The sequence below is a fragment of the Plectropomus leopardus genome, chromosome 9 (assembly GCF_008729295.1).
Source record: "Plectropomus leopardus isolate mb chromosome 9, YSFRI_Pleo_2.0, whole genome shotgun sequence".
NCBI classification, from domain to species: domain Eukaryota; kingdom Metazoa; phylum Chordata; class Actinopteri; order Perciformes; family Serranidae; genus Plectropomus; species Plectropomus leopardus.
The window spans coordinates 20,035,776-20,052,533 of NC_056471.1; positions in this window are offsets into that span (position 1 = coordinate 20,035,776).

Below are 16,758 nucleotides of genomic sequence, written 5' to 3' on the forward strand. Positions count from 1 at the left end.
CAACATGTGTAACATGTTAAATATAGCCTACATTCAAGAGTTTGAAACATGGTGAATATTTGAATAATTGGACAGAGGACTTCTGTGGTTGAAATATTACACCAAATATTACAAATAATATATAATCCCAAAATAATATAAAATCTTTATACCAATAAGGGACTGTTCTATATTTATCAGAGGAGGGGGTGGCTGTGCTTTGAGCCTTCCCAAGTGGCTGGCAGATAATGTATGACCCTCCTTTCACCATGAATTAGTTGTTAGATTTCAAAATATTTAAAATATATTTGTTAATAAAGTTAATAAAAGTCTTGTTTTTTTCCATGTTGTATAGTAGCTTCAAGTGTTGTTTTTTTTTTTTTTACAAAATTTGAAATGAGACATAGAACATGGTGATTTTGATGAAAAATCACTCTTTTAAGCTAAGTCCCCCCCTCCACAAAAGTGTTTGTAACATGATGTGACTGTCAGGAATTTGAAAAGCCAATGATATTTTCTGTTTTTATTTTTTTGCTATGGTAAATAATGTAATTTTGACAATTTTTAAAGAAAACGTGACTTGAAAATCAAGTATTAAAAAAACAAAACTGGTGGTAAAATAAATACAAACATTTACATTTATATTCCCTTCCCTTAAGCCAGAATAAGTCTCTTCCAAGTATACTACATTTAGGGTTTTTTTTTGTTTTTTTAAAAACAACTTTAATACAAGATAATTGCAAAAATGCATAGATACATAGACCTAAGGAAAGAACAAACCAAAAAATACATAAGATGAAAAGATAAAAACTAAAAAGCAAACAAACAAAAAATAATTACATTCACATTTCATAATACCAAAGTCTGTGTTACATGCCCTTATTATAATAATTTAGCAACTAAAATGTCTTCATAGCCCTTTCGTTGTTTACCTTAGCTAACAGGGTAATCTATTGCTGGACGTCATTTAAGTGCAGGTAAGTTGCTTTAATGTCTGACCCTGTTTTTATGAATATTAACAATTCCAGAAATAGTAAAAAGTTCTATGATATGATTTTTTTTATTTCTAATCTTACTTTGCCTAAAGTATAACAACACACCAAAATACAATCAGACATTATGTAACCTTGCAAGATCTGAGTACAGTCAGTCTGTAAATGTAACACACATATTGTACACACTTATTTCTAATGATGTGTACATTGTTGTACATTGTAACATAACAAAATCTTAAGATTTTTTAAAACCTTACACACTAGTTCTAAACCATGTATTGTGGCATGAACATATTTCTATACTGTTTATGCAATTGACATATTTAGCATATTATGCACATTTTATATTATTAACATTTTACAAGGTACAGGTTAGATTGATTTGTCATTTTTCGTAAAATGTGGTTTAAGAAGAAATGCAATGACTTTTGACCCCAAATCCTGCTACATGTTTTTGACGTTGGAGGAGTTGAGGAGTCTCTCAGCGCGGGGAAAGAAGCCGCTCCGTAGTCTGGTGGCTCGGCAGCGGATACTTCTGTATCTTTTTTCAGATAGTGTAATACATTGTAGCAATTATTTCTATATTTTACACACTTTAATTATGACTATGACGACCCCCCAACGATAAGGTTTTTAATTCTTAATATTATGAACGCTTGATCTGCAAAGTATGAAGCCTCTGAAGTCACAATTTCAACATTTTAACTGAAAAATAATCAGAAAAATGAGAAATCAAATTGAAAACCACAACAACAGAATGTTGTTTTATTGATCACACTTATGTTAACATGCTATTTATAAGAGAGACAAATACATATACAGTAATACAAAATAACATTTACGAATGTTTCAATAACAACCCTGTCACCTGTATGTGTCCTGCTCGTCTGTCTTGTCCGTCTTACATCATGAACTTATATATATTAAGCCATTTGTTTTCAATATTACTACATAAAAAGCTCATTGAATGGCTACGTGATTTATCCCCAAACAGCATACTATGAAAGCAAGACACCGCAGGGGATCGAACCCTGTCCCGACAAGGTCAGGAGTGCCACCACCGGAGTCTTTTGCTTTTTGTTGTTGCTGTAGTTTGGGCAAAAGCAAAACCTGGAGGAACAAAAGCTTTGTTCCTCCAGGAAAAGAAAACCCTCAACACCTGGCTTCTATATTTTCGTGTCACCACATGGGGATTTCTCTCGGTCACGAGGCTGAAACTAGAAAAAAAAGAGACAACTGGTTTCCCCATTCCCCAGCATCCCCCACGACACTGCATTATTGTGCGACTGATTTCCACCGAATGCGTTTGATAACAAAGCCACGATACCAGCGTCCCTGGTGATACTCAAAGCTTGCAATTCAGCAGGACTCGTGGGTCTACACTGTAATAGAAAAAAGACAGACAATTTAAGCCCCGCCCCCCTCCCACAGACACCCCACACTTTTACCAATTCTCAGCCAATATGACAAATGATGCCAATACGATCAGAGTTTACCGCGACTGGCGTGGCAGCATTTACTGCAGCTATTTCTTCCTCAATGAAGCTCAATTCTTCAAAGTATTTAAGAGTGTGTACCAAGTCATCTCATGACTCCCGCAGGTTAAAGTCGCCTGGCTCAGTATCAAGTTAAGTTGAACGAGATATCTGAAAGAAGAGAGAAAAACGTTGCCCCACCCCCCAAAACACCCCAGACCAAAAAAACTACGGCAATGCTTTGACAACGACTTCATGAACAGTATGTTGTGTGTTACGAATAAAATGTTATGCAGAGCTGATGTGCATGCAAAATGTTGAGTTACACATTAAAGCCATGGTATGTTAAAGAAAAATCAAGGGAACCGAAATTACTTAACTTAGCACCCATGAGACTGAAGTGATGCAGTATTAGCGAGACAAGCTTGCAGCTCTTGATCTTAATGTGACTGGATTTCTCAGTGCTCCATCACAGGTTAGGCCATCCCAGATGACAAATTAAGACAAATTTTAGGCAATTCGACCTGAGAAACCAAAGGGGAAAAGAAAAAAGGGCACACACACAAACACACAGAGAGCGGTGCTTCTGCGAAGGACGTCGGAGGGGGGATCAGATTTAAGCTCAAGCGCACATGGGGTTGGTACTTCATTCAGGGGCCACACTCATATTCGCTGACAGCTTCCACAGATGGCTTTGCATTCAGAGGCAGGCGAGATCGGAGCGGACAGACGAGAATGATCTGAAACAAAGAGTGATCTACACAACACACCCACCACACAATACTCAAAGATTCGAGTTCTACTCATCTTATGGTTTAAGATGCAAAGCAACAGGGCCCCGTGGCCAAAGAGGAATATGCTAGTAAAGCATTGTTGTTACTGATGATTTGAGGTTAACATAAAGCCAGTTCCAAGATGTCATTTTGTCAACTACAACATTGCAGGAGTTTATTTTGACGAATTAAGCCAACATCTTACTACATGCTCCGGGTTAGAGGACATCACTCGTGCTTGAACCAGTCTTGCACTCTGATTTCTGTGAAGAGAAGCGTAGGGATACACCCAACCAAAACCAATGCACAATAGAAACTAAAGCAACACATTTGCGCTGCGTTTCAGACCAAATCAAAGCTGCACAATGCACAGCTTTCCTCAGCTGCTTCAAATTTGAAACCTTCGCACAGTTGCGCGATTGCCAGCAATTTCATATAATCAACCTGCCACTTGCACAGTTGCACAAGGGCGAGCAGCTGAGAGCTAATGAATCATATCTATACACATCAAAAATAACCTGACTGTTCAACTGCGTGTTGGATGATTCTCATGTTGTCGACTGCTTTCTTCTTTTGGACTGTTCTGTAAGATCAAGAGGCAGACAAGAGACACCCCTATGCCCCCCCTCACAGTATCGTAGAACTGACTATTGTTATCCTTACCCAAATGCTTTACTGCAGATAACGTCAGAATCAATGAGGCTCCATCAAAGCTTCCCGTTATCACAAGACTCTTGGTAAGAAAGCACAACAGTGCTATTTCTACAGCCAAGTATAGCAAGTTGCTTTCGTGTCAAGAACAATGAGGGCAGTTGAGCCCATTCAAGATAGGTGACCCCTCTAGGGTTGACAATTTTCTGATTTCCAACGTCAATGTTTGATGGATTCAACTTATCTGCCTTCACTTTCCACTTTGAAAAGGATGTCATTCGAGCCCAGGTCACATCCGTGCTCTACAAAGCTCCAAGCTTTAGTCATACCTGAAAAAGCACAAGAAAAGCTCCCCCACACAAGCCCCCAAAAAGGACAAATGCATACCAAAACTGTATTCAATCACGACAAGCTATGCATTTATTATGCAATAAGAAAATCCTTTACAGATAGTTCACTCATTGTATTGTCAATACAAGACATGATAACTAATTGTAAGGAATTGCAATGGAGGGCTTTTAGCCAGACAATGAATGTTAAGAGAAAGGTGAACACATTTAGTGATCTTACGTGATGCTCGATGCGCAAGGAAACTTGTACAAACAATGAGTTAGGAGAGATCCTGATGGTCTCGGGTATTGGAAAGCGCACAGGACACAGCACACTGAAAAATGCAAAGGAAAAGACCTCTCTCCCCACAATACCCCTCCAATTGCAGTACAAAACAACAAGTCAATAACTTTACAGTGCTCCCTTAGCAGGACACAACTTTAAGACTATGAAAACAGCAGTAAAAAAGATTGAATCAATTTGCTAGAGGAACATTTAAATACCACAAGCCTGAACGCGAGGGGGATTCCTTCCTTATGAACTGTAGACGTGGACTTGAACGTAGATTTTTGAAGGGCGGCCCATAATACTTAATCTGCAAAAAGTAACAAATACACAACCCCCTCCCCCAACCACACAAAGCAACTTGAAGCCTGGACAGAATTACAATGACTTCTAGTAAAGAGACTGGTTACCACGATCCCTCGGAAAACAGAGCTTCTTGCTACACCGGGAGACTAGTTTTGAAGTTGCTATCCTGCGGGGCAAAGAGTCCACTTCAATCTTGTTTGGTGTGCCTGGACGATTCCTATTCAAGCCATTTCGCGATGGGTAACATGGAGCTGTAAAGTCTAGGGAAGAGACTGATTAACGCCCCCCCCCAAAACCCACCCTCCATAACCCAAAAGATTCATAAAACCCAATTTACAACACGGTCCATACAGTGAAAAATCATATGATAAATCTAATGGATTTATTGAATACCAAATACCTTCCTAAATCTCTTTTAACCGCAGTGGATGCGCATGATCCCGATCCAAAGCACTATAGTTAATAGGATGAGCTCAACTTGTACCGAGCAGCTATCACACAGGGGGGGTTCTTTCGATGATCAGCTTTAGGGGGCCAGGCCTGTAAAAAGAAGAACTCGAAACACGTTTTAAATGCCCCCTCCCCCTAACCCAACAAACTTTACTACCAGGATCAACTATTTCAATATATATTTATATATATTTCCTTTTGATGGCAAAAAAAAATGACTGTTTACTAGACAGCATAGGCAATGATGAGTTAATGTACCGGATAGTTACACCCACATGTACATTTCATGCATTCACTCACTGCTCACATTAAGAGGTAGATGGAGCTGATCTGTACCAATGATGCGCAGCTGAAGCACTGAAGGGTTGCTGTATACACACATCAATCGGCCGCACAGGAGATCATCCACTCTTACACTCCAATGCCGAAAGCTTCGTTGGGGGAAGACCTATCGAACAACAAAGGACAGCCTCTCCCGCCGGCTGGGGGAACTACTTGTGATCGCAGTGGGGGTAGAGAAGTCCCATAGGATGTTCCTCTCGCCAGCACACTACCAAGGCATTCATCACAGCAGACACCACCACACTTATGTCATCGCACAACAGGAGGGGAGACCACGGTACAAAACGCTTTACACGGCTTGCCTGAAAAAAGGAAGAGAAAGCTGTGCGAGAAATTGTGTTCTGAAAAGGATTATATCAAACTAAATGCCTGAGAATGGTACAGAGATACCTCTACCCAATATACAAACCAACGCCTTAAACTTGTGAAGCTAGAAGACACTTGAGCGCCCTGTCCCACCCTCTCATCACTGGCTGGCTTGCTCTGGATCTGCTCGACTGCTTCAGCGATGGCTGCTGCTGCTACTCTGCCCTGTGCCTCTGGCTCCCTCTGGTGTACACTCGCCGACAGCTGCTTCCTGCTCTGTTGGCGCCCACTCTGCTCTTTCCTCCATGCCCTCTGGTCCTGTCCTGCCTGGAAACACTCTGGTCCTCCCTCGCCCTCTGGTCCTGTCCTGCCTGGCTCCACTCTGGCCTCCCTGCGTCCCACGTCCTCGCCGGTCCTCTTCTTCTAATAACTAAGTCCATTCTTCCTCATAATAACTAAGTCCATTCCTCCCCCCGGTAACTCAGTCCATTTCCCCCCCAGAAAAAAAAAAAAAAAAAAAATCTTCTGTCTTCTAAGCAATTTAAAAAAGTTAACAGGAAAAAAAAAAAAGTCCATAGAATCATCTGAGCATGTGGTCCCTTTGAACCACAGCTAGAGCGGTTTTGATATGCTTTGATTCCTCGTAAGCAACTTTAAAACTTGGATTTCTTGCTTCTTTCTTATGATCACATCACCACTTCTTAACTGTAGTTCTGCTTCTTTTTTCAAAATAAGGACGATCACTTCAAACTTCAGAACATTGCCACTTCTAAACGGTAGTTTTCTTGCTCCTTTTTTCTTTTTTTTTTTTCCAAAATAAAGACGATCACTTCAAACTTCTTTAAATCGCCACTCTTAACTGTATTTTCTTGCTTCCTTGTTTTTCTTTCAAAATAACAACCATCACTTCAAACTTCAGGACATTGCCCCTTCTTCTAAACTGTAGTTTTCTTGCGTTTTTGTTTCAATATAAAGACGATCACTTCAAACTTCTGAGCATTGCCACTCCTTAACTGTAGTTTTCTTGCTTCTATTGTCAAAGAAGAGACGATCGCTTCAAACTTCAGAACATAAAAACTTCTAGATGTGCAATAACATCGGGTTGAAACTCAAGGAATCGAGTTTAAAAAAAAGTAGGCATATCAAAGCTTGCCTAAAAAAAATGACAGACCTTTTGGTGTCACTGTTTTGGTTATCTTCAACAATACTGATTGTCTTGATTGCATCTTTGGTTCTTTTTTTTTTTTTTTTTTTTTTTTTTTGAGTCAAGGACTCTCTTCTCTCACTTTTTTTTTTTTTTTTGAGTCAAGGACTCTCTTCTCTCACTTTTTTTTTTTTTTTTTTTTTTTGAGTCAAGGACTCTCTTCTCTCACTTTTTTTTTTTTTTTTTTTTTTTTTTTTTTTTTTAGTCAAGGACTCTCTTCTCTCACTTTTTTTTTTTTTTTTTTTTTTTTAAAGTATCCTCTTCATATCTGCTGTCCAAGACTGTTGCATCTGTCCTTCATGTCAACTGATATTTGATACAAACTTTTTTTTTTTTTTTTAAATTCTGTAACATTCTGACCTTTTCCTTCTGAGATGACCAAATCAACTTCACTGTCTGGCAATCTTCAACAGCACACCATGAAATGCCATCTTTTTTTTTTTTAAAGTTTGCTTCTTGTATCTTCAGTTGCTAACGGTCAACAGAATAAAATACTTGCGGTTCTTGTATCTTTAGTTACAGCCACCAAAATAAAATACTTTTGGTTCTTGTATCTTCAGTTGTTAAAGGCCAACTTCAAAAATACTTGCAGCTCTTTGATTCTTCAGGTGTTAAACGTTAACAAAATAAAATATTTGCGGTTCCTTTATCTTCAATTATTAAACGCCAACTACATAAATTTTGCAGTTCATTTATCTTTCAGTTTTTAAATGCCAAAAAAATAAATGAAATAAACGAATGCAATTCTTGCATCTTCAGTTGTTAAAGACCAACTAATCAAAATACTCGCTGTTCTTGCAATCTTTAGTTGTTAAAGACCAACTAAATAAAATACTCGCTGTTCTTGTATCTTTAGTTGTCGAAGGCTATCGAACACTCTTTTTACGGACATTGCTGACATAACAGCTGGTTAAATTCTGACCACTCCCTTTTTATTTCAGTCTGAAGCTGCGTCACGAGCTATTCAAATTAACCAATGGTAAAACTGTTACTGGAATGCTACGTCACAGCTCCCATTTTAAGCCAACAGCCGTTACGCAGTTTAAAAACCTGGATACGATGCATTGTTTAAAAAAATAAAAACGTTTACCAAAAATACTGGTAAATATGTTACTTTGACTGCTGTCGGTCTAACAAAATGAACGTTAGAAAGTAACGTTTGACATTTGCAATAACATGTAGCCTGTATTTTGCTTTCTTGGCCTGCCTTTAGCTCAATAGCTAAGTAACGTTAGCATCGTCAAAAAAAATAATGAAGCCCAAGTTTCTATTCAAGGTTGATTTTCGTTGACATTTGCCAACTAAAACGTATAAAAACAAATAGCTTAATTGCTGAAAAGTTTTCCTTAAAAAAGACACTGAGAAGGTAAGATTCATTCAATCTATATTGTAACTAGGCGTTTACAGACAGGTCCTATCGCTCCCTGACAGATCGACACTCTATTTAAAAAAAACCAAACTCTAAAATAAAGTTAGGTAGAGTAAATCTACATTTCTTCGTCAGATTAAATTGTAAATCTAAGTATTGAAAGGAAATAAGCAAGATCGGGTTAACCTGCCGCGCCTCATCTTGCAACGAGCTCTTGTCAATGCAGAGTGAGTTGAAATGGCGTCACTCGCGATATTTATACTGTTTGGGTTGTCCGGCTACGGCAGTTGAAGGTATTCTTCCGGTGAAAAAAGTTAGTCCCACATTCACTCGACAAAACTTCATTGTAGATTTACATTAGACTCCAGAACATGAAATGCGATTAAATATAATGAGAATAGTAATCCATATTTGAAATAAAATGGTAAATTGGGCACCTCGATCACAGTAAACAGGCAAAAGTGCTGCCCGTTCAAAATTCTCCTCACACGGAGTGAGTAAAGTGTGATTGTTTTAGTTTTGCCTGATAATTTACAATTTAGAAATATGTGAAACACAAAATATACATACGTAATTTACATGTAAAACGGAACATTTTGTATCTCCTGCACTACATGCAGTAACATCCAAAACAGCTGACGTCACAGGCACGGATAGGGCGGTATTGATTTTACTTGAGTGTAACACGGTCCCAAAAACCGGATCAAACTAGAATATGACTGAATAGCCGGATCTACTTCCCTTTACTGCATTGATTTGCTATTTGTGATTGAAGAACAAAAGAAAACAGCAAACTCATCTCCTCTAACTTTGGATGGCCCATGTTCAATAACGCCGTATGGTATGTTTCATAGCTACACAAAAGCTGCTTGCCCTGGCTGTATTTTTTAAAAATCCGTAAATGTTTGTGGTATTATGTATCATGTTTGACCCATTTTTACAAGTATTATTCATGTTTAGTCTGAGCTTCAATGTCAAAATTCAACCAGAACATAAGTGAAACAGTATCACTGTGTAAGTGTTAGCTGCAGCGTATACGTGATAAAAACTAGAAATATCCAGAAACTTCCAGTGCCAGACGGTGAGGTCCTTCTCCTGTGTGGGTGAGGAAAATTACAGGAACAGAAATAGGCCAAAACAGGAGATACTTTTGTTCACCAGCAGAGGGTGCAGTGAAAAACGTGCCATTTGTCATGTCTGTCCCCATGGTCTGTCCCCTCCCAGCATAGTTTCTCCTGCTGGTTGGTTATCAAACACGGATTACACTATCATGGACATGTCTGGGCAACCTCCCTTAATGCAAAACTATTGTCATGATAGCTCCGTTTATTGATACAATATCTATCTATCTATCTATCTATCTATCTATCATATCTATCTATTCCATTCTATCTATCTATCTGTTAATGCAATCTGGCCACCCTATTTACCAAATAATTCAAATAATAACTATGAATTTTATGTGAAAATATTAGTAGTTGTTAGTAATCACCTTGTGTTCAGACTACTTAAAAAAATGATATAAGTAACCATTTGAAAACTAAACAAAATTGGTTTGATTCATTCCAAAACCATTGATCGAAGGCAATAAGCAAACCTAACAAGAAAGTACCCAAATATTGGCAAGATATTAGTAAAAAATTACCACACACATAAAAAAGAAAGAAAGTAAAAGTCGAACAATCCAAAACAGAAAATGACAATAAAAAGTGATAGAATGAAAACAAATCAAAAGAAGAAATAATAATAAATATACAGTTTATATTTTTGTCTGTCTATCTTGTAAGTTATTTTTGATAAATGATTATGATAATTATAATATTCCATGGACATTTCTTCTTATTTTACGATGATTTTTCTAATAAATCTTGCTTCTCTTTCTGATCAGCCAATTTTCAGGTATTTTTTGTCAGCTTTTAAACATTTTCTTGCAATTTGTAAGACATTTATGTCAAGTTGCGGATTTTCTTTTTAGAAAGATGAACAGAATGTCAGATTACTAGACTCAGGCCATTTTTTAAAAATTATTATTAGGCCTAGTCTTATTTTTTAAAAATATATATAGCCTACATATTTAGATCCAGACTATTTATAAATCATTCAGGGCTGAAGCGCCTGGCCAGGTGCGAGTTTTCAGCCTAAAATCCAGACACAGTTTAAGAACAATAATCTTGGTGTAAAGCATATCAATCCTATATGCAATTCCTTCCTTGCTAATAAAGTAGGTCATTATTACATCCAGGCAATGAAAGCCTGTGATTCATGTTTTTCTCTGTGACCACAGTGACTTTGGGATTCTGCCCACCTTTCAGTTAAGCGAGTACTGAAATAAAGTCAGTCGACAGAATAATGTGGAAGCAATTTTTAGAGCCGATTACTAGTTTGAGGTAATTCACTGGGCAAAAATACCCAACCGAATATTCTGTTTTTTTTAATCTCTTGAACATTTTTTGATTTAGGACTTTGGTTAAAACAAAAACACAATAAATAAGTCAATATTCTAATTGCATTTGGTAAAAAAGAAAAAAAAAAAATCCTTCATTGTTATGCCTTACTGTCCGCGACGCCCCCCAAATGTTTTAATAAATAGAGCAGGATCTGAATATACTGCAATATAACCTAAATGTATTTGAAAAATAAGAATAGGCCTAATAAAAATAAAAAGCACAGTTCTTATAATCTGTAATGAAGTTTATTTTTAGGCTACCCACAGAAATAGTTTTAATTGATAGCGGCTATAAAGTGTTTTGTTCAATGCTAAATACTAACTAATATTTTCAACATCAAAATCATAATTATTCATGGAACAAAATAGTTTTTTAAGGATAAAGAAAGTTCCAGAGTGCCTTAAAAAATAGCCCTGACCCCCCCCTACAGAGGTCTGGGGCCAAGCTCAATGTCCTCGTGTTAGAAGACAAGAAAGACTTGATATGGCCTACTCATTTTGATAGCTCATATTTGTGAGTAAAAGCTCAATGTGTGAAATCAAAGGGTTGGGAGGATCACTGTCATTGATCAGCAACAGCCGGGTGTGGTGCGTTGCCCACTGAGTGAGTGTCAGCCTCTCACAACCTGAATGAACTGAGAGACAGACATTTTCTTTCATGTGATAACCATGCCACACCAAAGCCTTTGTGGGCTCCTAAAGACCTTTGTGTGATACTTGCCAATCAACGTTATTTTGAAGGAGCTGTTCTCTATTTGCATTGAACGACTCAGGCATTGTGTTATAAGCTGCGAGACGCGTTCAACTGTGATAACGACTGGGAGGTTTTTGGAAAATAGAGACGAAACCTGAATCAATTGTATTGAATTCAAGTATTGAAATACTGCACACCAAAACAAAACTGGAAAACCAATTGCCAAACAGTTCACCCAAAAAAGATTTTTTTTTCTGACCAAGTTGCCAAATTACCCAACATATGGAAGCACTTCATCACAATGAAGCAAAAATCTTACAGCTAGATTCCAAAAGAAGTTGAGACTTTATGTAAAACGTAAAATAAGGACAAAATGTACTGAATTGGAAGCCCTTTTTGACATATATAAATGAATACAGTCCAAGACTTTTATTGATCAAACTGAAAAACTTTATTGTTTTTTGTAAATGTAAGCACTGATTCGGAATTTGATGCCTACAACACTTTCTAAAGACGTTGGGACAGGGGCATGTTTATCGCTTACATCACCTTGTCTTTTAAAAAACACTTACTAAGGGAACCGAGGACATGCATTGTTTAAGTTTTTTAAATGATTTTTTTTTCTTTATAAGCGTAAGATTGACATATTGTCTGTGTGGGAGAATGGTCCAAAACCCCCCCTGAACACAGGACGCGTCTTGACGCTGGCATTGTAAACAAATGCTTCCTTAAATATTTCAGTTAGTGGGTTCAATACTTTTTTTCCTGTGTCATTCCACTTTTTTGCTCATAATTTTTATGGATTTAAATGCCAAATGTTTTTATCATTGTGTTTTTTTTAAGTTATTAATACCATTGCCTGATCCAACTGTCACATTAATTGCTGTGTTATCAGTAGTTTATACAGTGTCCCAACATATTTGGAATCATGGTTGTATAAAATTTATAACAGTCTTGCTTATAGATTTGCAACATTGCAGACAATGATTTAAAACAATCAGAGACACTAAAGTGACAGTTGCAGTGAAGATCGTATGGTCACAATCTCTGATGGCTGACAGATTTTTACATCCCATGGTATGTACCGTATATCGCCCACCCCTCATAAATGTAATCACGTTGGCTGCAGACCGATGGAAGTAGGAAACCTAAAAATCAATGGGCCAGCCTAGGGCAGTTCAATAGTTTTTTTAAAATGCTCATACTCGATTTTTGTATAAAAATAATAATAGTGGTGAAAACAAAGACAACCAAAGTTCTCTCACAGGTTTCTCAGATATAAACACAGAGTTTTAGCACTAAACAGCACAAAAACATGGGCAAACCCCACCTCTGCGAGCGATATCTGTGGGTTAAATGAACCATGTTATAGATCCTGTTCCACAGGGCTCGGTTCGATTGTGTCCTGTATGAGGACAAAGGTCTTGCTCTTTTAGCTGGTTCAATGAGCACCCAGCTGTTACATCAGACGTGATGCAAAATCAAACCACCATCCAGGAACTCATACATTCCTGCTCACAAGCATTTTTCATTATTCTACAACCAGCCGCTGAGGGAGACTAACTTACTCAGAAACATTTCAACAACTGGACACTTTGCTGATACACTTGGAGATTCATCCTCTGTTGAGACAGATACTTTTTTAAGGAGAGAACTTCTTAGTTTTGAATATGATTTATTTTTTAAAGCGCTTTATCATGTGTTTTATGTATTATCATGGTCGGGCACAGCAGTAGGTTGGTGTCTGATTTAAAGTAATGGTCTCCGCACCTGACACCAAAAGACAAGTTGCAGCCTTATAGAGACAAAAATTCTCCAAAAACAAACAAAAAACAATAATAGAGGAAAAAGCTGAGTACCAACAGGGATCCCCATCAGTGCTGCTCGTCAGCCCAACCAGGACGGCATCGACCACTTACCACAAGAGGAGATACAGATGATGGAGAAATTTTTTAAGCCTGTTCACAGCCCCTCAGACTCGGATGAGATCAAGCCTCGGAAGCACCATCGCCATCACCAACACCAACACCATCACCATCACCAAGACTCTCAGTCACACAGGTACGATCTAGTCTGCCAGATTTACATTCACGTCTAATAGAAAAGGTATTAACACCGTCAAGTCATGTAATGATGTTTTGGCCAAGGCATGTAAACACGGCATTTAAATAATTCAGAGTGGTAAAGGTATGAATAACTCCTTGAAGATCATCAAAATTAATGAAAGATCTAGTTCTTTCTCAAACTGAAAAAAATACCCCTGCTTTGTCAGTGGATGCTAGCGTCAGAGACTAGCGCAGAGAGGCACCCGTCACGGCAGTATGATACGCACCGGTCAGCCCTTTTTTAAATGGTCTCATACAACTCACTTTTACAGTTTGGCATTTTCTTAATTAGTTTTCTATGTTTTCAGTGCTTTTATGGGCACTTTAATCATTTTTTTCTTCATTTTTAGCTGTTTTATTTATTATTTGTTGACTATGAATTTGTATTACAATGTTATCGTGCTGTTTGTTTGCCACGTTTGAAGCACTTTGTAATGGAAGTTTTGAAAAGTGCTATATAAATTAAGTTATTTTTTATTCTTCTTATGATTATACTTATATATGAGCAAAGACATCATTAACGTTGCTCATAATTCTGCATCTGTGTGTTGTAGGTACTCATTGTTTGATGATACAGACAGAAACACAGATGACAGCATCGGGCACCACCGTCACCATCAACATGGACGCTATCGCCATGACAACCCCCATCACAGCGGCAATCACGGCGGCAATCACAGTGCCCACCATCGTCATCACACACAGCAGTTTCACCAAAGCGAAGAGGACGAGATACTGTACAACCACGACACACCTGTAACTCTCTCTAGGGCCTCTTCATCCTCACTCTCTTCCTCTTCCTCGCCCTCTTCTTTTTCCTCATGGTACACAGAAGAAAGTGCAAATGATCCGTTCTCTCTCCGCCATGCTGCGCAGCCACAGCACTCCCTGTCCTGCTCCAACATCTCAGATGTGCGCGCAGGTTTCAGGGAGGATGACGGCAGCGAGCCCATCGTCTTTGCCACCATCAGACACAACAAGAATGGCAGTGTTTGTAGTGAGATACAGGGGAGTAGACAAAAGAGGGGGAAGCATGGTTTTGCCTCTCTTGACCGAGGTCACAGCAGAAGTGAAGAAGGCCTCCTGCAGGGAAATGAAAGTGATCTTGGAGGAGAACGATCCAGGGTACAGCACATCAACTCTCGACCTCTGTATAAGGCAGCTAGTTTGAACCGAAGCTTGGCTTTCAGTGATGAGGATTTTCTGTTAGGGGTCTCCAAGGGCCCCAAGAGAGCAGTGTCCTCTAGTCAGCTGCCTAGCAAAGGCATCCTCAAAAACAAGGAGCCTAATACTGACATTCGCAAGGCTAAGTCGATGGAGGTGCTGTCCCCAAGAGTCTCCAAAGGGCAAGATCCCAGTGGACAGAAAGGGAAAGGAACAACTCAAGCCGAGATAGAGCAGGCTAGGGCGAACTTTGTGCAGGGAAAGTTGCAATTCTCAGCCTTTCTAGATGAGATTACAAAACAGGTTATAAGTCCATCTGCTCTAAACATCTTGGGTGTGAGCAATGATAAAACCAGTGGCAAGACACCTACACCAGCACCAACAGCTGGCCCAGTCAAGCCTCAGCTGCCACCGAAGAAGCACAGAGAGAGCTCAGGGGAGGAGAAGGAGCAGAACCCAAAACAGCACAGCAGACAGGAGAGAGCAGCTCGCAGCAGCTCACGTAAAAACCAGGACTCCTCAAATCCTGACAAACTTAACTCATATGCAGCTAGGAACCACCATGGTAGCCCCCCACCTCACCATTACTCCCATAACACTCACCATGAAAGCATCCGTAAAAACAGAAGGCCGTCACCCACCGGGAGCTCCGCATCAGGGGGCAGATACGTTAGATGTGGCCCTCACCTCACAGATGGCACCAGCACCAGCCCTGAACCCATCCAGCCCAAACAACGTCACCACCGCAAACAGCAGCCCACTGCCTCCCACAGTCAACATACCCAGCACTTCCCTGAGCACCAGCCTCAGCAGGTGCACCATGGCGTCGGGCACAAAGGACCCGCCAGCTCCCCTCCATCCTCAGCCCAGGGTGCAGGGCAGGGCCTTGGCTCGGAGTCTTCATCCTCAAAATCTGATTCACCCAGAGCCAGAGACACGGCATCCACAGCTACCTCCCACAGTTCAGAGCAGAGTGGCCGACACCAGTCACAGCATGTGGGGCACTCTAATCAACACAGGGTGAGTTCACTTTAATGGTATTTTTGCTCTTTTTTAAACAAAGACAGGAGGGGCAAGAGGAAATCTATTTAAATTTATTCAACCAGGCAAGTCATTAAGAACAAATTCTTAATTCTCACAATGGTGGCCGGGCAAAAGCCAATGGCTTTTGTGTCTCAGAGGTAGAGTGAGTGGCCCTCTAAATGTAAGGTTGGCTGCTCCATCCCTGGCTCCTCTAACTGACATGTCAACGTATTCTTGTGCAAGATACTAAACCCAAATTGTTCCTGATTGCTGTTCAGTCAGTGTGTGAGTTTGTGTGAATGGCTAAAAACTGAGTTGCAGGTTGCAGCTTGTATAGCAGTCCCAGTCAGCAGTGGGTGAGAATGGGTGAGAATGGGTGAATGTGACTTGTAGTGTGAAAGTGCTTTGAGTGGTCAAAAATTACTAGAAAATTACAAATTGCCAAAAAAACCCCCCACTAATTACATAAAAACAGCAAATGTTACATGTAACAAGAAAGCGTTACAATGTTTAAGAGTTAAAAGAGACAGAAGCACACATCCAGATGTTTCCCAAAACACCCCTGACTATATACAATAACAACAAACATTACATGTGACAACTAGCTTTAGGTGGCCAACAAGACAAAAGTGATAGGCAATACAACAAACATTACAAGAGTAGCATACACAAGCAGTAAGGTAAACAGGCAAAACAAAAACAACAGCAGCCAGGGAGGGACATTTCAATCTAAAAATGAAATGTTAACACTGGGTACACCTTCCTAGTTAGCCAAAATGACCTGGTCCAGCACTGGCCCAAACTCGGCATGCTGGAAGAGATAAGTCAGGCCGCGTCCGGATGATCCACTTGGCTGTGACT